We start from the raw sequence: 23,368 nt of genomic DNA, 5'->3' as shown, positions 1-23,368 counted from the left end.
ATGCCTATATGACCATCATAAGGAATGTGCCAGATTGCTGCCAAGATATTTTGCATGCAGCGCTACTTGCAATCCACCAAAGGTTAAGAATTCGACTGGGTTTCAAATAACAGAGGCCGATTTTAAGATGACTGGGGCAGTTCTGAAAATCTTCACACATGATTTATTTATTTATTTATTTTTATGTTTTATTGGCGCATGTTATTGTAAAATACTTTTCACGCCAGTTTAACATATGGCATACACATCAACATTATATCAATAAAAGTTCTCATCAATATATAACTATAATTAATTGAAACTTGTTCTTACAGTAAAATAGTCTCGATCAAGACCCATTATGCAGTTAAAAAAAGTCAAAAGAAAGACAAATGTATCTACCACTGAATATTAATCTTATTAATACTTATTTTATGTATTGAACCAGTTTCCACACTTTTTTTAAGGTTGGAAATGTATTGTGTGCAGTAGCCAATCATACCGCTACCGCACCTTCCCTTTAAAATCTTATTTTGGTTTTGCACAATGGTACAACCAACAGATTAATGTCAAATTTAAGATGCCTAAAATCAATTGGGAAATCAGAAATCATCTGTACGGCTGTGTGCAGTTACACAGAGCCTGAAGGAGCCTGGAGGTGCCTGGAGTTCTGCCCGGAGTCTGTTTGCTGTTTCCTTGATTGGAGGTGTGTTCAACACAAAGTCTGCACCTGCGCAGTACATGCACCGTGTGCGGCTGTGTGCAGTCACACAGACCTTAAAGGAGCCTGGAGGTGCCTGGAGTCCTGCCTGCAGTCTGTTTGCTGTTTCCTTGATCGGAGGTGTGTTCACCATAAATCCTGCACCCAGCGCGGTACATGCCCTTGGTTGTAGGCGTGTTCACCATAAAGCCTGCACAGGGTGTGGTATGCGCACAGCGTGCGGCTGTGTGCAGGTCCACAGTTCCACGGCTTCCACTGCTTTTCGGTGGCACACTTTAGTGCTTGGATTTTTCCTCATAGACTGCCTTCAGGTTGCCCAGCTTGACCAGCAAGCAGTAAGTCATTACTTGCTTTCTTTTTCTTTTTTTGTTGTTTTCCTCTGCTAATTGGACTACAAACATCGTCCTTTTCGTGACTGTTGCTTTGTGCCTTGTACCTTGACCTGAGAGTTCTTCGCTACTGTGCATTTTACTTCCCCTAATCTAATCCCTTTTGAGTTGGCTGCTACTGCTCCTTTGCCCGTTTACTCGTCTGCTCCTTGCCTCCATTACCGTGTAACCACGCTGCTGCTACATAAAAGGAAACGTTGCGCAAGGAGCCCCATAGCGCTTCAAAGCACGTGCACAATGTGATGGCTGACTCTGGCAACATGGCAAACTCGCCCACTGCAGATACCCCATTCACATCATGCATAACAGCTACATCAGTTCTCACCAGCTACGCCCCTCCGCACTGCCCCTCCGGGACCACTTGTCTCTCAGCCCCAACGGGTGCATTACGCCCAACGTTTGTGGGGAGACAGGATCCTACACTACGAATGAAGTTCTGTTATCCCCTACGAACTATCCTGCCACCAATACCAGGCGGGCAGCTTGCGCTTGCCCTCAGCACACAGTCAAACTGGGGAATAACTTCTCCAAATATCGGAGGGAGTGGACAAGAGTGGGGTGATAAATTCGAAAACCATGGACTGTCTTCTTCTCTCCGGCTAATGACCCAAAGGTTATGATCATATACTCAGACAAAGTCCACTATATGGACGCTCTGAAAAGCCTCAATAAGAAGTTGACTGCGGAATCTATATTTTCACTCTCCTGTCTCGGCTCTAGAACTACAGCTACAGTAGTGAAGGCCCTGACGCATAGTTTTGAGCTGGTTGAGCATCCAGAAGTAATAGTGGTATGTTTGTTTGTTTGTTTATTTATTTATTTCTAATGCGCACCAGACCCAAGGGTATCAGGGCGCTGCAGTTGAAGCAGGTGCAAGGCTTAGGTTACATACAACATACAAGATACAGGCAAAAATAAAATATATATACCGATACAAGAGACAGGCAAAAATAAAACATATATATATACACAACCGGGGTCAATTGCCAATTTGCCACCTATCACCCTGAAGGTTGCCACTTTGCAACCTCCACCCACAGCTATCGGGGAACGTCATTTTGCCATTGGGAGAAGACGTCTGAAAAGGCAGGGCCAGGCATTGATGTATGAACTGCTAGCCTCTAAAAAGAAAAGAATGAGGAAGGCACTTCCGTGCAATAATCTCTCCACCCAAAATGTGGAGTCCCCTGTTTCAACTACCGCTTTATTTCTACTTTTTGCATCCAGCACCACTATCATCCATAGCCTGGTCACGATCACTAACCGGGAGCTAATTGACGAAGAGATAGAGCGAGTACATATTGGCCCACTTGAGCCTGCAAGCATTGTTGCATCCTCTCTGCCGCAACTAACCACTCCAATTAGAAGTGTTCAAAACGCCACCAGCAAGAAGACGGGGCCCAAGGCCATGGGTCCAATGCCTCACACGCAGGATAAAGGGGCTCACTTATTGCCTCGGGGGTGACGACAGGATCTATATACCTTGCTCTGTAACACAAGTGCCTCCTGGAAATCATGGCGTGAACGTAGTGGTCCAGTCCACTTCATGCTCCCGGCAGCCAATGGGCATTGGTACGATGGCAACAGTCCTCGGGAGGTTGTATTGGGCAACTCACCACCTATTCAGCCCTGTGACCCTGGGCTGTCCATTGGGAAACGAATCTGCAGCACAAGGGCCCTCCAAATAGAGAGCTGATTTGGTGGCAACCGATCCTGCCTTCTGGATTTGAAGTGTTTTGCCTCCCCTCTTACTTTTCAATCTATATGTCAAGTCGTTATTTGAGAGTTTAAGGGGATTCAAAATGGATTAACCAAGAACGTGGAGCCACATTATTTGCACACTTGCATCCGTGGATGACACACAAGGCCCTGCAAACCCTGGTGGAGGATTTTGAGGAATACATGAATGGGAGAGATCTTAAATTAAATGTAGCAGAATCACAGATAACGTATAAGGGTTTACTAAATGCTGCAACGATACCACGTGTTAAACTCTAATAGGTTGGCTACTTTATCTATTTAGGGCCAACTATCAGCCAGGATTTAAATGTGTTGGCCCATATAATAAATCAGGTCATAAAATGGCCCAGGGGAATGTGCTTCTTCTTATATATGGGAAGGAAACAGGTGGTATGACTGTGTTTTCATCATTCCATGGATGTGCAATTCTAGCTATTCTATATATTTATCTAATGTACTGTCACTGCGTGTCCCTCTATTGAACTATTGTCTCTCTCACTGCACCTTTTAAATTATGTAGACTTCTTCTGAGAATGAGTGCCACTTGTTCTATGTTTTGATCAGTGTTTCCTATTCTTGCAGTTGCTATATAAATAGCTGTATAACTGCATCGCCCACTGCTTGACCACTCTCTATGTAATAACGCACACAGCAGCAAACAATACTGCATACCGGGGTCACATTATGTCCATATTTCCTGACAGCTGCATTCTCTAGAGACCAGACCTTTGCAAATGCAATATAGCACAGATTTGCAATGCGAGGCATATGATCATTGAGTGGCAAGACCACGGAACGAGCCTGAGTTTATCATGTCAACTATTGTGCAAGCACAGAGTAAGACTTGAGAAGGGGAGCAGTGGTTGTCATTCATTCACAAATACAAGTCTCCTAGCCTGGAATATTTGTAATATAAGCACTGTTATACAATGTCAATTGCCCCACGGTTACCTTTCAAACTCCATACTTACCCTTCAGTAAACATGTGATGAATGTTTGAAGGTAGAGTGCAAACTCAGATTTCTTGGATCCATGCACTCTTCAGCAGTGGTGGGCATCATCTCACTACCACCTTAAATTGGATTTTCATTTTCTGTAGCAGGGTGCTTCATGCGCAAGGGTACATTTTAAGAACCGGGTGGGGAGGGAGGACTGCCCATACCTTCTACCAGAGGAACGTGCGTCCTTTTCACCTGAACATTCAGTGCATCGAATGACATTTTAAACAGGACATAGGCCAGGGTGCTGCCAGATTGTTAGCGTCCCCACTGCCTACAGTGACTCATTATTTTCACTTTCGACACAGCCTCCACAAAACATGTCCTCCCTGATGCTGCCATGTTCCATATGGATAGAGCAATTGAGATGGGTATCCCCTAAACCGTGGACCTGGGGAACTATGTACATAGCAAATAAGAGAAATGGGGTCACACGGATAAATACAAAAATTCAAAACATTCAAAGGGCCTCATTCCGAGTACGGCGCTAACCAATGGCGCTATTAACGCCTTGGTTGACGCCGTACCCGGACCTGCAGCGCCTTGGTGGATGGCGGAATCACCGCCCCATTCCAAGGTTGGCGGGGCGGTAATTCCCCATTCACCAAGGCTCTTCCCCATTCCCAAATGAGCCCCCATAGGGCTCAATGGGAATGGGGAAGATGCAAATAACGGTGACCGTTCATTACGGTCACCGTTATTGGCTTGGAGGCCCCTTTGCGCCCTCGACTTTAACACCTGCTCAAAGCAGGCGTTAAAGGCGAGGGAACAGAGGGAACTCGGAGTATGGCGGTAAGGGAATACCGCCACCGGTCTCGTTACCGGTGGCCGCTATCCCTTACCGACATACTCGGAATGAGGCTCAAAGACTCAGTAGGGTGAATGGGCAATGAGGGACATGGACAGGTCAGAAGTCAAATTTACATATTGTATTCAATTAATACAAATAACACAGTAAAAATCATTTTATTTCATCCACACTATAACATTTTCTTAAATGCATACAAATACATAATATATATCAAAAATATGCTAGAAAAAGTAATGTATCCATCTAAAAGACTATCTAATCAGGCACTGCTAATTATAATGTATATAGCCACTGTGTATCTACAACAGTTAGACCACAAAAGTCAGTGCAACAAGGTTATCAGAAAAAGTGCTAAGTGCCTTGTCAAAAAAAGCACTTAGCACTTTAGATAGTCTTTTAGATAGATACATTATTTTTCTAGCATATTTTTGATATATATTATGTATTTGTATGAATTTTAGAAAATGTTATAGTGTGGATGAAATAAAATGATTTTACTGTGTTATTTGTATTAATTGAATACAATATGTAAATTTGACTTCTGACCTGTCCATGTCCATCATTGCCCATTCACCCTGCGAAGTTCCATATGAGTGACACAGCACCAGGCAGGCCATGCAGATTTACTATTGAAAAACGAAGTGCAGCATACACAAGGTCTGGTCACACACTAACGTTATTGCTAGTCAATAATGTCTGTGTATACCCACCCCTACCTATGCCTATGCCTGTGTGGGTGCTAACAGTCACTCAGTGTTCTCCCCAGACAATCAGAGAGCAGTGACAGATAAATGACAGATTGAAGCAAGCAACACATACGCAGTAATGCTGCAGCAAATCAAATTTCAGTACGTGGGCATGACAGATCTTCCAATGCTTCCAGTCAGGGCATGGCCCAGACACTGGCAGGGGCCCAACATGTGCTGGCATTGACCCCAAGTGGATTAATATGCATGATCTTTTTTACCGTCTGACCTATAACCCGTGGACCAGCAACTTGTGTGATCTGTTGGATGAGAATAGGAGAGTTAGAGTACACCATCCAAGACACTGCCAGCATTCTGCACTGTACAGTTGCCTGTAAGGTACAACTACTTATCGATAAGCCTCCGGAGACCGTAGCAGCATCAGGGCTTGGAGAGAGCAGCAGAACTAATGAAATATAGATTTTTGCGAAAACAACACCAGTGGTGTTCAGAAGAGTGTAGCTGTTGGCTGAAAGTCACTTGGCAAAGAGGTGAAAGAAAAGTGCATGCCAATATGAAAAGAATGGAGAGTGCATACACGCAAACACAGAAAACACATCTATAATTATTCAAAATAACTTAGGTTTTCCCAGCTTCCAATTCGAATTCCTCCAACTCCTTCTGGTGGTCTCTCCCCTTCCCGTTTTCTGTGAGCTCAGATTCTCCCTTTTAGCTTATTAAGTTTTAGTCAGATATTCTTACTCCAACTCTCAGGCTAGCCAAGCACTCTGGATATCATGCTTGGCATCCTGGAGTCACATGGCTTCTTTCTATGCTAGGCTGGCTGCTGGGGTGGACAGAGCAGGGAGGATGCAACAGTAGAAGCATCCTCTGGTACTTCCTCTCCTTCCGTGTCTTGCTCGTTCGAGGGACAGGAGTATTTGCTGCAGTAGAATTCATCGAAGGAGAATTCATCGAACTTTATTGATCGAATGTTGCCCCAAATATATGTGGGGGTGGGTTTCGGAAAATAAATAATGTATGGGTAAATGGGGGCGGGGGTGCTGTGGAGATCTCTTCCACATATAATTGAGGCAAAATCGATCACTAAAAAAAAAAGAAAATCGATTAATTATCTTCGACAAAAACACATAAAACCCTCAGTGGTATCCCGATCTTGATATGTCTTATTTGGTGCCAGTAATTCCTCCTGTGTTGAGCCTTCTTGCTTTGCAGAGCTTTCACAATTCCTCTCAGCACAGGCTCTATTCATTTTAGTTATTTTTGAAAACGCTTCACTGCTGTGTGAACTAATACCTCTTCCAAAACGTTTTGTGGGTTTTCCTCAGCACTCTGGATACAGTGTGAGAAATATCTACCCAGAACAAAGCACCTGTGGATTTAATGATTGCCCTGACTCTCGTAGGCGTGGGGCAGTATGATAAATGGGGCAGTCTAGTACTTAGAACATTCAATTGAGAATTTCCAACAAAATACAACAGTTACAATATATATATATATTTCTCCTTTGGTGGTCATTCAAATGGTAAAGCAATATACAGGTGGGTCACATTATACAATGAATTTCTTGTGTTATGTCTGATTTCCAACCCTACCAGCTGCGGTCACTGACTTAGAGCCAGTGTGCTGAGGCTAAAGGGGCACTTTGGCTGACTAGTTGGGACCCACAGGCAGCCTAGGACCGAGTTTATTTAAACTAGAAAAACAATGTGTACATGGTGTTAAGTTTAGTGTTGCAATGATAAAAGCTGTACGCTTGCTGTTGTATAAATTCAACGACAACATCATTCTAAGGGATAGTGATGTAGGCCTGCATTTAAAAGCCCAAAAGCACTCTCTAGTCATCTCAATGGAACATGGCCTCTCACTTGCGTACGACTTCCTGATCACTTCATCTCTGCCGTTAGAATGCAGCTGAGTCTCATGACACACAATCCGGTCCAGCTGGGCACATGACCAGTCTCCTTGACTCGCTTCCTCCCCTGAAAGTCTATCATAGCACCCATCAACTAGCCAGATCTCTATGGGTTGCTAGCAAGGACTTAGCCACCCCGCCCTACCTTTGTGCTGGCTAAAATGCAAACACACATTCTTAAAATCCTCCTTTCAATTCTCATTCCTAAGACTCCAATCCTCTTAGGGTGATCACTCCACAGTGCATTGAGGCCACACCATTGCATTCAGCACTTTACAAATGCCATATAACATAACATAACATAACATAACATAACATAACATAACATAACATAACATAACATAACATAACATAAAACATAACATAACATAACATAACAAGCTGTCAAACCTCTGATATATGATGTATTGTATATTTCCTGCAAATTCTAGGATTATTGCCCTGGGCGAGCCATTGTGATGGTTATGCGATTTCCAGTTATCTGCACGCCAGGACCCCTTGATTGTGACCGATACAATCCACAATAACCTTATTTTGCTCTATGGGGTCCTGGTGCTGTGTGCTAACTGTTACATTTTTGATATTCCACCTTTGAGGTATATTTGTTTCTCCTTTTTTTTCACCAAATCATACAATGCCAAGTAGTTTCTGATTTTTCAATAGATTCTTTTTCATAATGTTCACTTTCAGAATGTACTTTCTCTGTTTTCTCTCACATTTCTATTTTCTCTTATTTCTTTTTTTTCTCTCAGCACGTGTTTCCCCATGGTATTTCCCCATGGTTCTTCAGGAGAGAATTTTATCTTTCTCCTAATTTTGCATCTCAAACTGCTTGTTCCAGTGTTCCTTAGTGTATTTGTTTATAGGATGTCCCCTCTATCCAATGGGTCATGAAGGATGTGATTGTCCTTCTGACTCCTTGACAATAACGGCTATACATTGTGATGAAGTCCTCTACCTGGTCCTGGAGACGAGCAAGGGTGTAACTAAGGGCTGGCCACCACTCCGAGCCAGTGGATGTTGAGCCCAGTTGTTGTATGCTGAGGATCCTCTTGTCAAGTTCCCTTGGTTGTTTCTCATTTCTTTTTTCTCTCAGCACGTGTTTGCCCATGGTTCTTCAGGAGAGAATTTGATCTTTCTCCTAATTTTGACTCTCAAACTCCTTCTTCCAATCTTCCTTAGTGTATTTGTTTATAGGATGTCACCTCTAGCCAATGGGTTATGAAGGATGCGATTGTCCTTCTGACTCCTTGCCAAAAACTACTTGGAATGTTATGATTTGGACAAAATAAACCTCTGATATAGTCTGTACAGTTAATGTTTACATTCAGAAGTCTCTGGTCGGGCACTGAAGATTAAGGGTGTGACAATAACGGCTATACATTGTGATGAACTCCTCTACCTGGTCCTGGAGACTAGCAAGGGTGCCACTAAGGGCTGGCCACCACTCCGAGCCAGTGGAGGTTGAGCACAGTTGTTGTATGCTGAGGATCCTCTTGTCAGGTTCCCTTCGTTCTGCAAGGGTGCAGAATTAAGGCTTGGACACAAATGTGACAGTGTTTTGCTAAAACACTTTTATTAACCAGTAAACATAAAGGGTTGGAAAAAACAACCTTTCGGTCTCTAAAGGTAAGAGGGGTTTCTCTGCCTCAAAGAAATCTAGGGAAAACATAAGGATGTTAAATAAATATTTAGTCACTGCAGTGTCCAAAAACTCTAATTCTGACCCTAACACTATTAACTTAAGTTTAATGTGCAAGGATGATGTATGTTCAACTAAACTGAGGATGAAGATTCTTTGTCACCAGAAAGATCCCAATGTATCAGGTTGTCAATAAACAAAACACAGGTTCCTTTTCCACAATGCGATGTTCCAATGACCAGAAATGTGCTTCTTTTCCCTGGATTACTTCTTGCTCTACTTCACAAGTTAGTAGCTCATCTCTTCATTTGGTGGTTTCCTTGACTTTGCAAATTAATATAACAGAAAATGTCTTTGGGCTAATGGAAGTATTTCTCAGACCCTGACTACTTCTAGGCCTTCACAGGTTACAACACAATGGCCCTCATTACAACCCCGGCGCTAAACCATGGCGCTATTAGCACCATGGTTGGTGCCGGTGTTGTAACGAGTCCGCCATGGTGGAATTGGGAAATACCGCTCCATTCCAAGGTTGGCGGGGCGGTATTTCCCCATTTCACCATGGCCCTTCCCCATTCCCATTTTCACCCCATAGGGCTCAATGGGACTGGGGAAGGCGCTAAGTACGGTACAGCAAATTGCGGTACCGTAATTAGCACCGAGGTCCCTTTGCGGCACCCTACTTTAACGGCTGGTAAAACCAGCCGTTAAGGTCGGGTCCCGCAAAAGGACCTCGTAATCAGGCGTTAAGGGTTTAACGGCGCGGACACCTTTTGCGGCGCTGTTAAACCCTTAACGCCAGGGTCATAATGACCCCCAATGTTCACTCAGGCTTTGGACTTGTCAGTATTTCCCTTGACTTTCCAAATGTTCCCAATAATAAGAAAAGTTCCCTAAGGGGTTATGTCTTCTTTGTTCATGGAATGGCTTTGTCTGTTTCACTCTCCCTGCGAAACATAACTGTAAGGGTTGTTATACCTATAGGTTAGTAGCGCCACCAGCAAGAGCATGCAACAATGTGCCTATTCTTTGTTTGCTAAAACATGGGGAATTAGCTTGCTTTTATGTCCTTTTTATTTGGGTCCTATTGGCTATTATCCCAGACTTTAATGCCGTGCCGGACACGCATATGTTGTCACTGACGGTATCAGACACACCAGGCTTTACACTCTATTCATCACAAAAATAAACAGAGCACACAATGACAGGAAACAAAAGTTTTTTTGTTTGTTTTGTTTTGTTACAATAGCACTCTTTAGCTGTTATCTGAATTTGTCAAAATAGGACAGAGTCCAAATATGGCTTATCAAAATGCAGTTGGAAATGTTGAGTACATCATGAAACACTCACATACAAGAAAAATAACCATTAGTAAAATGCAAACGTGGATAACTGAGGAGAACATGCAGCACTTCACATTTTATACATTCTTATACAGCTCAGTAAATGCAAAGACACTCCAAAACACCCTTTTTTCAACACGAAACCTCCCATGAGAGATCTTGGCCGGTGATGCAGAGTTATCCTTGCAACTTTGGAAAGTAAAGGACAATTTTGCAAGACTGCCAGTGACTAACCACGCACATAAAACAAACATTTAGATTCTAATGCATGGAAAGAGCATGATGTGCTTTTTTAAAATATTTTCTAATTTTGTCACTTATGCTTACCAAAAGCTTCAGGGTGTCCTGTCTGACAGTGAGACCCCTTCCACAAAGCACATGTGCTCTTTCTGTGCCACACATCTAGCCACACAGCTACTGGAGTTCAGCAAAAGCCACCCGACACCCTCCTACTGCTCACTGCCTCTTGGCAGCCCAGCTCAGTCTCATCTCAGCACACAGATAGCCAGCACATTGCATGTGTTAATTCTTCCTTTCTTCACCTCTTCCTTCTGCTTCTATCCAATTTAACTCTGCCCCCCTTTCCTCTCTTCCTTCTGTGTCTTATAGCCCCTTCCCTTCCCTTTGCAAATATCTTCATAAAGAAAGTATATGATTTTATCACCCATTATTGTACCTCCTGCTGTGATGTCATAGATAATGTTTCTAAATAGTGCCACCCATCTTTAGCCCACATCCTAGTAATATTCCAGACTCCTTTCTGCTTGGTCATAGCCATCTTTGTACAGAGTTGAAAAATGTTGTTTCTCCAACCCGGATAACCTGTGTAACACTTTCCTTCTAACTTCATGTGCTTTCTGCTCAACCAGGTTGTCTTTGCAAAATTAATTCTGCAGTTTCACCGTTCTCTGAGCCTTACCTCCAGGCACTGTGGATGGGTTTGCAATTTGTGGATTTTATTTTCAAAGCAACCATCCACAGTCTGCACTTACAGTTTACACCCACATTTTGCACTGTGTGCTATAGCTTACACTAACCCCAATCTAATCACTAATTAGATTTGTTTGGTTAAGATCAATGGCTAATGGATTAGTACTTAGTAAGGTTCATTGTTAGTTCCTAAAATATACTGTGCTACATGATATGCTATGGTACACTATGCTCTGCTCACTCCTTTCTTTGGTTTGTATTATTCTCATCTGAGAAAGCCACACACACCGGCTGCAAAACCATCATCATTTGTATACTGGCGTACTCTTTCTATAGGAGTCTGAGGTCACGCTGCAATTCTTGCATGATTGAAATTCACACTACGTATTCCTACATACCAAAGGAAATTATCCCTGATAGCCTCTGCAAATCTCTTCCTTTTATCTCCTTGGGTCCAAGACCTTATGCTTTCTTGAATGAGGTTAAAAAAATGTTTAGACTCTCATATGGGTGGGGGGGTTACAGACTTGCAGTGATTTGTTATACCAGCGTGTAGCACTCTCCTGCTTCCCCATTCTCATTGCTCAAATGGGAATGAGGAAGATTATTATTTTTTTTTCTGACACCGAGGAATGGACAAATACCGGGTCACAATGAGGCCCAACGGACTGCCAGGAGACATAGGTGTGAATTCCTGGTGACACCTCTCCTCAGGTGCAACTGCCAGGATCAAAGAAGTCATCATGACAACCTCTGGGCCAGTGGAACCAGACAGAGACATTTGGCTTGGGGGTGGAAAGACTGCCCCTCTTTGGGGACAACGCCGGCCCACTTGCGTCAAAGACTTTTCTTCTTAAAACATTTATTACTGCAACCTGAAAATGCAGTAATAGGAAATTTTAACAATTTGAATGTAATTTTTGCACCTTTAAAACAAGACAATGTGGTCCTCTCTAGCATGGGGGGGATTCAAATGCCTGAACAATTGCATTAATAAGAAAATTGTGCATGACACAGTTATGCAAGTTAGTTGCAAATACGTCCCACATTGATAGGCTTCAGTGTAGCCATTTGTACATTTTTAGGTTAGACGGTTCCCATTAGAAATTGTAAAAGATTATTAGAAGGACTAAACAACATTGTACTAACTTGGGAGTTGGAATGACAGGATTTTTGTAAAATATGGAATATGGCTATGTGATTTTCAAAAGTGCAACAACTGTACAAATTTGCATTTTGTGTCATAACAGATTTTGGCAAAAGTAACTGTGGGACGGCCCTGTACATCATAAAAACACACACCATAAAGCCACCTCCTTCAGTCCAATATGCTTCCAGGGAGGAGGCAACAGTATAGTTTGAACTATCCGATTTAGAGGAAAGCCTACCTTGGTTAAGCCCACATAGTAAAATACTCTGTTGTCATGTGCTTTATATAAAAGGGAGGCAGAGGGAGCTCTGGACTTATCTGACGTTCCAGCTCCAGCGCATCCAGAGATCCAGAAATTCCATATTTACCCTGCAAATTCCAGATTCCAGAAGCCAGGCCAGTGATAGCTGAGTTATCCAGGCAGTGCCATCATCCAGAATTAAACCCCACAAAGATTCAAATAATTCAGTGACAAAAAGGGAGAAAGGCTGTGGTACCCTTTTTTGGATCATCCTGTGACCAGACCTGCTTATCTCAGCTGATACACCTCACTATCTACTGAGACCAGACCCCGGTTGCCTCACTGAGTCCCTAGAAGAGAGCCTAACCACTGTGCAGTGACCCGGTTAGCTGTCCAAGCTACCCCACTCAAGAATTTGTTGTAAGTATTTCCCCTCTCCAGTAACCCAAAAATTGTATCCCTTGCTTTGGTCCATTGGATTATGTCCAAACCCATAGAAATCATATAACTGCCTTAGCAAAATCCTTAAATATGGTCAGAATCCTCTGTGCATCCTGTTTTTTATATCCATGTGTTAGCGCCTTTCTTTCCTATCCTTTTAGTCCATTGCATAAGTCCTTAGTCATATTTGAAATAAGCAAATAAATTCCCACATAAAGAGACACACAGGGTGTGGTGGTGTTAGGACTGCAGCTGAACCCTTTTCACGGGAAGCGTTTCTCTTCTTGATATTCTATCCACTAAATTATAGTTGTTGTAGCACGTGTCATTTTCCTTTTTGCGATTTTCCCTGTATACTGCTAGTATCCTAAAGTCCGATTTTATTTCCCTGTTAAGAATTTCCTACTGTTATCCCTCCAGAGTTACACTTTCATTTCTATATTATACCTGTGATGTGCCTTTGTTCCTTTAGCATTACAATCACATTCCGATTTGTCTGTTTTTCAAGCTGTTTTTGTCATTTTAAACCCGTGAAAAAAAGCAAATGCAATTTCTCCACGTGTGATTTTGCTGCACTGCGTTTTCCTTCCCAAGTCGATTTTCTGAACTGTATGTCCATTGTTCGTACATTGCCTTCTAGTTTGCTAATGTTCTTACATCTCTGATACTGCTATCCTCATGTCCACTCATTCATTCAGTACACATGTAAAACAAGTATTTAGTCATTCTGAGTGCTATTTTGCTCAATTTTCAAAGGTTTTCTATTCGATTTTGCATCCAATTCTGTTTGTTGCCTAGTATACCTGACTCCTTGCTGCTCCTTTCTACCCACACAAAATTCGGTTGACAGGGGCTTGAGGGAGTGTTGCAGGGGGAAACATTAACTGTGGTGCTATGTGCAAATAATCCCCGAAAAGTAATTTTGTTTCTATCCAATTGTGCATTATATATCTTATGTAACAATGTCAAACTAAGTGTGTTCTATCATTTTACCGTGTAATGATCACCACACTGGTGATTGCTGCCCTATATTAAATTTGTCTGATTTTCATTGGAATTTAAATATAAATAAATATTGTATTATTACACACCAACCTGATTCATGGTCCATTGTGACCAGGGGTATTTGCAAAGAGGGTGTGAGACGGGTTGGGTGCCTTCTCAACTGGATTCGTAATAAATAAAGTAAAAGTGTTTTAATTGTGTGCTGCATCCTTGGCCAGTATCAAGGGTCCTGGTCTGTAGTGTGACGCCCCTTTAGATTCCTTAAGGGTGCTTGGATCACGACATCAGTGCAGGCTCCAGTAGCATTCAGGGTCCTCGACTAATTGGTTGCGGCTTTGCTGCGACTGCGTCTCTCTTGGGATGCCTCTTCTCCATACAGCAGCTCCCATGATCCTGGGATGCCCAGAGGGGTGTTCAGTCAGTGAGCCTCATAGTCCTCATATCCTGGACTACGTGCGGTCCTTCTCCCGCCTCCATGTACAACATTCTTCTCTCCCGTTCTGCAGAAGTCGCTTTGGCGTAGGCGGCAGTTCCTCTGTGGAGAGGAGATCTCCTTCACCTGGTTTTCCTCCTCTATTTTGTATTGCTTCAATCTAATCGGATACAGTGGAAAACTAGACCACTCACAACATTTCCCTGAAGTAATCTCCACACTCCTTGCCATCTTCTTCTTTCCAGTGCTTGCCTTAACAATGTATGGAAGGCAAGTTTGATCATCTTGTGCATTTGTTGTGTTCATTGTATTAGGTTGGCTGACTTTACAATAACAGGTACTGGCACTGACTGGAATGAGAGAAGGAGGATTTGGCTATGGCAAAGAGGGAGGGTGTAACAATGCAGTTGTATACTGCATTCTCATGAGATAGTCATCACTTATCCCATAAGGAGCTTCCTTTCCCATATACTCCTCCCCCTGTTCACCACCCCCAGGGGGACATTTATACTATCGACCCACCACCCTGGCCTCATGGTAAAGGTCTCCCAAGAGAGGAGAAGGAATGACATTCACAGATTCATCACAGCTCCCATCAACGGGTAGGTGACAATCACTGTGCTTCACTACAAGCAATTCTTGCATGCTTGAAGTCTCTCCATTTTAGAAGCCAAATAGGCAGACCAGTCCTGAAAGGTGTGATCTTCTCCAACACAAAAGAACCTGAATGTCTCTCTAAGGCGACTCAAAATGTGAAATTGAAAAAAAAACAACCTGCCCCTTCAATGGGAGTCAATTTAATTCACCCAGCATTAGTAGCTGGGCTTTACGTATTTTTAAAAGGGAGGCCGCAACATCAGGGAAGTCATGTTATAAACATCAAAGGAACACAATAAGGACCTGGGAGTTCAATAGATGCATTCTTGCTCCCTGACTGTGGACTCTAGTATGTGTGACACACAGGGAGCCATGCAGATACAAGCTTGCAAGATCACAGCTTTCTGACCATGGATTCTATCACAAAGGAAACAAAGTTAAAGCAAAGTATCCCCTCACCAAGAATTAAATGTTGCAATGTAAACATTCTACATAGATTATTCCCCCAAAAAGAGTTTAAACACCGTAGCCAGTGTTTCTATAGCATTTAATTCTAGGAGGAAATATTCTAGGTTAATACCATTTCATATTAGCAATAGGGCAAACTTTGCCCTAGTGCAAAAATGCAGTGAACATGCTTCTTTGTGACATGTTTGCCCTGGTGCATATAGCATGCCAAAGTGCACTTGTCGTGTTGCAATGTTTTGCTAATATGTCCCATTGTTCTTTAGAAATAAGGCACATTTTGCCCTAGTGCCAATACCATGCAATGTTGCACTTGCACCTGTGCAAAGTTTCTGTCATCTGTCCCCTGCATGTCTTTGTACTTTCAATGCCAGGATGCAACGTCAGCATTTTGGTCGACGTTATTATGGCTCCCAACATTCTTCTTTCTTTCTTAGATACATCCTGAGTGTTCATTTGTGACATTTATGCCAATATTTTTTTTATGTCCTTTTGACTACATTTCGTAGAATTCATCTTCAGGGTTTTCGTCCTCTTAACATTTCAACTGGACACGTTGGTATTTTCACTGGATTGCATTTCATTTCACCAAAAGTAATTACTTCGCAGTAATTTACTTCGAAGAGGTTCATTCGAAATTTCGCTTTGATAATTATTTTTTAGGGGGCGGGGTTTCACTTTTGCCCTCACCTTGCCCTTCACTACTACCCCTATACCAAAGGCCTCCCAACCCCATTTTTACCACTTAACTCACAATTAACAACATTTATTGAAGTCATTTCGAAGTATTCACTTGGAAGTAAATTGGCGTCGAATCCACGGGATACCCTTTTACTGAATTTACCAGAATGCAGCCTTAGATTGATCTCTATTGCACACTGTTTTTAAAACGTATACATCACTTCCCAAAATTGACCCACATGGGTTCTTTTGTTGTCACAATGTCCTTCGGGTGGTCTGGTAATTTTACTACATTTGCTGGAAGGAAGTGTCAGGCCCCACTAATACACTCATACCTCCAGAGGGATTCTTCCCCTTTACCTGCTCCTCATGCCTCTTCTGGTTCCATCCCGGATCCTCCTGTGTGCCCTCAATGCAAAGTCCCTGTTTCTCTTGCAGTACCCCACTCCACTCGCTTACCTTCTCTATGTCTCTCCGCCTCTCACAGAACTTCCCTGATTCTCTCCAACATCCCTTGGACCCCAGGAGACAATCTGTCCCATGATCCTTGTCAATTTCACAGCATGACCTGAAGTCTCAGTACCACTCTAACAATATGGGTTGACTTGTGCATTTCTCCACCTGGGACCTGTACCAGCAAAGGCAGTGGACCTTACAGCAGTCTTTGGACAGTACTACTAGTGCCCTCTGTAGTTCCTTATTCTTTCTCACCACGCCAAGGTCAGCACACGTGCTCGCCTTCTGCTGCAACATTTCTTCTTCTCGTGCCCCTTCAGTATTTACCCCATGGGCAGGGGACACTTGACCACTTTGTATTGACATCATTGCATTCTGCTCTCGGTCTCCTCCTCATTCCTCAGAATGCTCATTCTATAAACCTTGATTTCATTTTCACTTTTCTGTGGATGTGTTTGGTCAGAGGTTTGTGTTACTTTCTGGTAAATCGAATTTGCCCAGGGATGAATTAGCAAAGTATGAACCTTAAACATGTCTGATATTAGCAGGAATGATGCATATTGCATGCTTATTTGTAAGCTGACTTCTTCAGTTCTGAAATTGGGCCATATTTCTAATGTGTTCCTTTACTGCAAAAATAAGGTTCAATTTCGTCAAGTCTACAACTGCTCCTTTATGTGGCCTGTAATTCCTTGATAGTAGCGAGCAATCTGGAGGATTCTAGTAAGACCTATCACCTACAGCCAAGATCTACTGAGGGTGAGGGCATGGGTTTAAAGCAGAGCCCAATGTGCAGAGAGTGAGAGAGCAGGGGAGAGAGGAAGGCAATCCCATCTGTAATGACTCTCCTGTACCTTCATAGTCTCCAATGGTGCTAGACATCTTCCTGCCATAGCGGCTCAAACACAGGCCAGCTACTAACCACCCTAGCTAAAAATGGCAAGTTTCCCTCTGGGGATCGACATCAAAGAATGTGATCAGTTTCAAGAAAGTGAATGAAAACTTTTTCTTCAACTTTATTGAATTGAAAATCATGGTTACAAAACAGAAAACAGGATCCATTTCTCCTCATCTCTCGTAACATAAGTACCCGAGGCAACATGCCTCCATATTCAACACACTGGGTATTTCCTTTTGTTTTTGTTTTATAATAATCACCTTACATTAATTTTAATAAAATATGAAGTCAAACCTGCGACATAGTCATCATCTATTCATGTGCAGACAGAAGCAGCCCACTCTCTTAGGGGGAGTTCAAACAAGCAAGAAAAATCAAAATTGGGCCGGAAGCCATGTAGATAATACTCCGTCTTTGGATGCTATCTAATCAATACTGAGTGTTTTTTTTTTTTTGTTTTTGTTTACACCTTGGATGTGTGTTATGTGCGGTGTGGGTGTTTTATCTTACCCAGGCAGTAATGTGCATCAAGCCAACCAATCTGAATGCAGATTTCTTGTGTGACTTATTCAAATAGTTCACAAATGAAAGTATGTGAGGATAAAACCTTTTCACCTGTCGGGGGGAAATTCTGCCGGGGTCGGCTGGGCCGTCCGCGGACCTCCTGGCAGGGAGGCCCCAACTCCTCCCGCGTATCACAAAAATGAGTATGAGGCGCACGCAAGAAGCAAGGTCGTTCTGCTGTTTATTATACAAATGGCAGGGATGGGTCGAGGATCGTACGCGTCCGTCCTGACACACACACAATCGTGGGGCTCGCAGGCCCTTTTTACCTTGGTATGACGCGCTACTTGCGTCACCTCGAAAAGTTAGCAAAAACCTATCTCCACCCTGGATTGGTTACTTGAGTGGTAGGGTTAGTATAGCATACATATAGAGAAGGGTATTAGTGGCTGAGGGTCAGTCAGGTGGTATACCTGGGTTGTCCCTGCAATTAGATACATGAGAATTGTTACATGAAGACCCCTGAGGATTGGTCAATATTAATGGCGTCAGTGATAAGAGCCCCATGTTCTGATTGGTGCGCTCGTGAGCCTCCCAGCCTGGGACCATCGCCGTTCCCAGCTCACGGTGTACCTGTCATTTGCAACAATGTTTCACTATGGGTACGTGCAGACAATGCGAGGACTTATTCATAGGCTGGAAGGCCGACTACTCCCACTGTCGCAGATGTCCATTGAGTCTTTTATTTGTATCTGCCTGTGTCTTGTAACGAGGGATCCAGGCGCCCCCGTTCTCTTAGCCTTGGCATCCTTTCAGGTTTGGCTTGGTCACGTGAGGCGGGACCGTGTTTGAGGCCGAAATCTGCACAATTAATATTTTTTTTCCACTGTGTGCCTTGTTTAATTTGCAGGTGCGACCTTGACGTTGGTGTGCGGCGTGCGAGATTGCAACATTGTGGCTTGGCTGTCTGCCTTTCGCCGAGCTCATTCTGCAGGATCAGCAACCGGACTCTTGTTCATTTTAATGTTCATGGAAGCTCTTGCTTGCGGCCTACTTGAATCGGGTGCATAAATGGAGCTGTTGAGTGCACAGGTGCTTTAGGTTATAGGGTTTATGTGAAGCGTGAGCAAGCCATTTAGATAAGTTCATCGTGCGTCTTGCGTTTCTGCATCTTAAAAGCCTATGTGAAAAATAATAAAGATGCACGTCCGTGGATGTGTTCGTCACCTACGTCATAGTTTTGAGTATATTCTTCGTGTAGATTGGTGTAGGAGTGTCCAGTGTGCATGGTCGTACAGGTGTGATCGTTGGCTAGGTCGTCATGGCATCTCTAACGATGTGTTGGTTTAGTCGAGTTGATCCATGTTGCAGGTGTCGCCCTGGGTAGGGCGAGCTGCTGGGCAGGTAGGGCAGGTAGGTGGGCACATCCGTAAGTTCCTGTACCAAGGTATTTGGTCGTCTGGTAGATGGGCAAACTCATCTCGTGGCGGGTGCCTAGGCAGTGATCCTCTAGACCAGGCGCGAGAGGGGATTGGTGGGAGCCTATTGTTCCATTCTCCCACTTCAGTCCCCCCTCTGGTCGACTTGTCGACCACAAACATATCCTTTTCTTTATCGCCTCTCACTCTCCGTATTTTAGTTATTCCTCCCAAATGTCCATAGTGGTTAACATGGTCCTCAAATGACCAATACATGTATTCACAGGTTCCTCCAGGAGTGCAGTATACCCATTTCCCTATGTAGCTCCTTGGGTTTCTTGGGTTTTCGAGCTTCACAGATGGTGGGTCCAGGTGGTTGGTGGAGATCTGATTGCGCAACTTCTCTCTCTCTTGTATTATCATGCCTGTGTGTTGGCCGTCATCTGCTGGCATCAAGGGGTGCATACCGGCCATTTCAATCAGTTCGTCTGTGGTGCGTGCCTTCCGGGCTTTCCAAAATCTTATTATGATCAGTGTAGCTCTAGCCAAAATGGTACATCCAACTATAATTTTCAGTCCATCTGACAGCCAAGATGGCATCCATGACCATAATATTGAAAACCAGCTCTCATCCTTTTTTACACCTTTACTTTCATCCATCATTTTGGAATGCATCTGGGCCAATTGTGAAACTGCCTCTGTCAGCGTACCGTTGTCAGCATCATTGGCAGGGATGAATGTACAGCATGATTGTCCTATCTTTGCGCAAACTCCTCCTTCCATTGCTGTGAGGAGGTCCAGTACATATATGTTCTGAAGTGCCACCATCCTCACTGCGCGCAGTTTCCTCTTTTATTGCGTTGAATCCATTCACTGTAGAATTGATGGTCATCATTAGTTCCCATCTAGTTATCTGGAGCCATTTTGCATTTGCGGAAGCCTGTAATCCCGGATGTATTATTGAGGAGAAGATCCTTCTCTATCCACGTGAGCATGGGTACGTACTTGATCCAAGTCGCCCAACATCTGTGGTTGTGTCCATTGATGGTTGAAATAGTTTCTTTTGTTATCATGTTGCTGCCAACCACTCCTATCTCCTATTTGTTGTCCAAGTACACCTTCCCTGTTATCGTCACCAGTGGCCTCTCCCAGCATCCTGTTTTACCAGGAACTTCGGTGGCATACCAATCACATGGTAGGTACTGTAGTGTTACCTTCTTTGTTTCTCCTTTTTCAGGACCACTTGTCATGTATCTAAAGGCTTCAGTATGTAAACGTTTCTTGTGGTAACTTAAATAAGTCTTGAGGAAGTTGTTTTCATATGGATATGTGTCTCGTGTTTTCCACACCAATTGCACCACTGTCCCTTGAAATCTTCCTTTCGTTTGGAACAGTTCCAGGTATATTATGCATCGTGCTGTTTTGTCATCTATTTCTTTGGCAACAAATGTTCGAGAAGCGCTCATGGCATATGGAATTAATGAGCAAACGTAGCAGCTGTCTTCTGTTGTCTGCTTACCTATGTGGGTCATGTGTTGATACCACATGTTGTTTGAGATGTGCGCTGAATCTTGTATGTAGTTGTCAATACCTTTATTATCTGAGTATGTGCTGCGTTTAACTCTATTATCTTTGTGTGGGATTATACTAATACCACCTGACGTAACACCTGTTGCAGCTGGGGATGGGGGTATATTAGGTTTGGGTACAGCAACAATATTCATAGCATAGCTGTACTGCCATACAGAGGCAGCCAAGAACCCGGTGATCATCAAAATCCCTATCAATTTTATTACAAAGGCTAATTTCACCGGCATTTTGCTCTTACCTTGCTGCAGTCCGGCAGCTTATTCTTGCCCGCCTGAAAATTCTTAATATGCTTGTTATTACGGTTAGTGGTTGTTATTTAAGCCCTCCCTATCAGATAGTCATTCTGTGCCCAGGCGAAGAGCTGTTCCCACGCCACTCTAAGTGATCTATCTCTTAGGGCAGGCAAGTATGGGTGGAGGTGGGGCATTGAATATTCTATGGCCAAGAGGAATGCTGTGTAGTAGACATGTACCCTTCTTTTGTTCAGGTACGTTGGCCTTCTTACTTCATATACAAATTGGTGTGACAATTCTTCTGGGTAGTTATCGTCTGAGGGTACCATCTACTCCTGGGCAGTGAATTTGTTAGTTAGCTTACTTTCTTAACAGTACAATAATACGCAGTACCTGCATGTGCGAGAGAAAGGAAAAAGAGAACATTCAAGTGTTTACATGTGTATATGTGCAAAACAATGTCCTTCAGTTCAGTCGTTACTGTAGTGGGTAGGGGGCCACTGGGCAGAGGGTTTGGGGCTTAGCTGGCGGAAGTCTCTTTACTCTTTGATCGTGTGACCATGGGGTGGGTGGGTCCATTAGTTGTCTCTGGGGGATCTGGGGGTGGGGGTTGACAGGGTATGAGGACACTTAAGCCGTCAGTAATGGCAGAAGTCTCTTCCTCCATTGGTGACGCTGTTGTTGTTCTTCCGATGGCCCTGTCGGTGGCGCTGGGGCGGGTCTGGAGTTTGTAGATCTTTACGTCATGTAGGTGATTCCAGGCACGTTTGTCCTGTAGCTTTACTGCTCTCGTTGATATCTCCTCTACCAGATGGGGGCCAGTGAAACGTGGGCTGTTCCACTTCCTGTTGAAATTGCGGAGTAGCACGTGGTCACCTTTAGCAATTTTACACAGTCTTTCCTTTTCCAATTCTTTATCCGCCTCTTCTTGTTGATCACTGTTAGACCCGCCCCGTGTGCGCTCGAGCTGTTGAGACACAAACACTACACTAGTAATCAAAGAAGACACATATTGGTACATTTCATCACCAAAAACAGTGGCAGTACTATCGTGATCGGTGAATGCTCTTGATGTTGGTGTCAGAGGAAGGCGCATTTGGCGTCCGGTAACCACCTCGTGAGGGGTGAGGTGGTGGTCGGAACCTGGTCTATTCCTTAGCTCAAATAGGGCTATCGGAAGGCAATACAACCAACTCTTTTTTGTTGTTTGCTGTATTTTTGCAATTGCCTCTTTTAGTAGGCCGTTCAGGCGTTCGCATACACCATTGGCCTGTGGGTGGTATGCACATGCAAATTTATGCTTGATGCTCAATAAGGACGTGATGTGCTGGAACATTTCGTTTGCGAAATGTGGGCCATTATCTGACCGCAGTACCTCGCACACCCCCCACCTGGGGAAGACCTCCCTCACTAGGAATTTAGCTGCTCTGAATGCATCTGGGTGTGAACATGGCCCTGCTTCAATCCACCTCGAAAATGGGCATACTACTACAATCATATACCTGTTTCCTTGACATACGTTGATCATATCAACATAGTCAATATGGAGATGTCGGAAGGGTCCCTCTGGCCGGGGTATAGTACCTTTTATCACCTTCAGAGTGTGACCGGCCGTAAACTGTTGACATGTGAGACAGTTACTTATAAAATTTGACACATGAGAGTTTAATTCGGGGCAAAACCAGTCTTCCCTAATTCGTGCTGCAATTATTTCCTTGCCTGTATGGGCTGGGTGGTGTAGTTGGCTCAGGGCGGTATTCAATAGTGCCAGTGGTATTACAATTTTTCCAGTGTTACCCTGGCGCCATAGTGCGTCAGTTGGTGACATTGTGCATCCTCTTTTTACCCATAGTTCTTTTTCTGCCATTGGTGCAGCTGCTTGTAGCTCCATTATCTGTGTGGCTGGGAGATGGGTGTACCCTTCCCTTATCAACATCTCCTTAGCCATTCCCCTCCCTCTCCCTCTGTCTGACTCTGGGGGGTTCCATATCTCACCAAAGTATGCAGCATACTTCGCATGTGCGTCTGCCGCTGCATTCCCTCTTGAGACATGATCTTCTCCATTGGTGTGTGCGGTACAC

The 23,368-nt window shown here is 43.7% G+C and overlaps 1 long non-coding RNA gene across 1 annotated transcript in view; it reads left to right on the top strand.

The window, feature by feature from the left end:
- The first annotated feature begins 853 nt into the window (after nt 1-853).
- Nucleotides 854-23,368, top strand: part of LOC138481627 (uncharacterized) — a 174,932-nt gene continuing 152,417 nt past the window's right edge. Inside the window, exon 1 of the long non-coding RNA XR_011274293.1 lies at nt 854-1,035. This is a non-coding gene — a long non-coding RNA (uncharacterized lncRNA). The remainder of the gene's footprint in view (nt 1,036-23,368) is intronic.

Source organism: Ambystoma mexicanum, chromosome 5p (genome assembly GCF_040938575.1).
Source record: "Ambystoma mexicanum isolate Mex_15411 chromosome 5p, UKY_AmexF1_1, whole genome shotgun sequence".
Taxonomy (NCBI): Eukaryota; Metazoa; Chordata; class Amphibia; order Caudata; family Ambystomatidae; genus Ambystoma; species Ambystoma mexicanum.
This window is presented reverse-complemented; position numbering and strand designations above follow the sequence as displayed.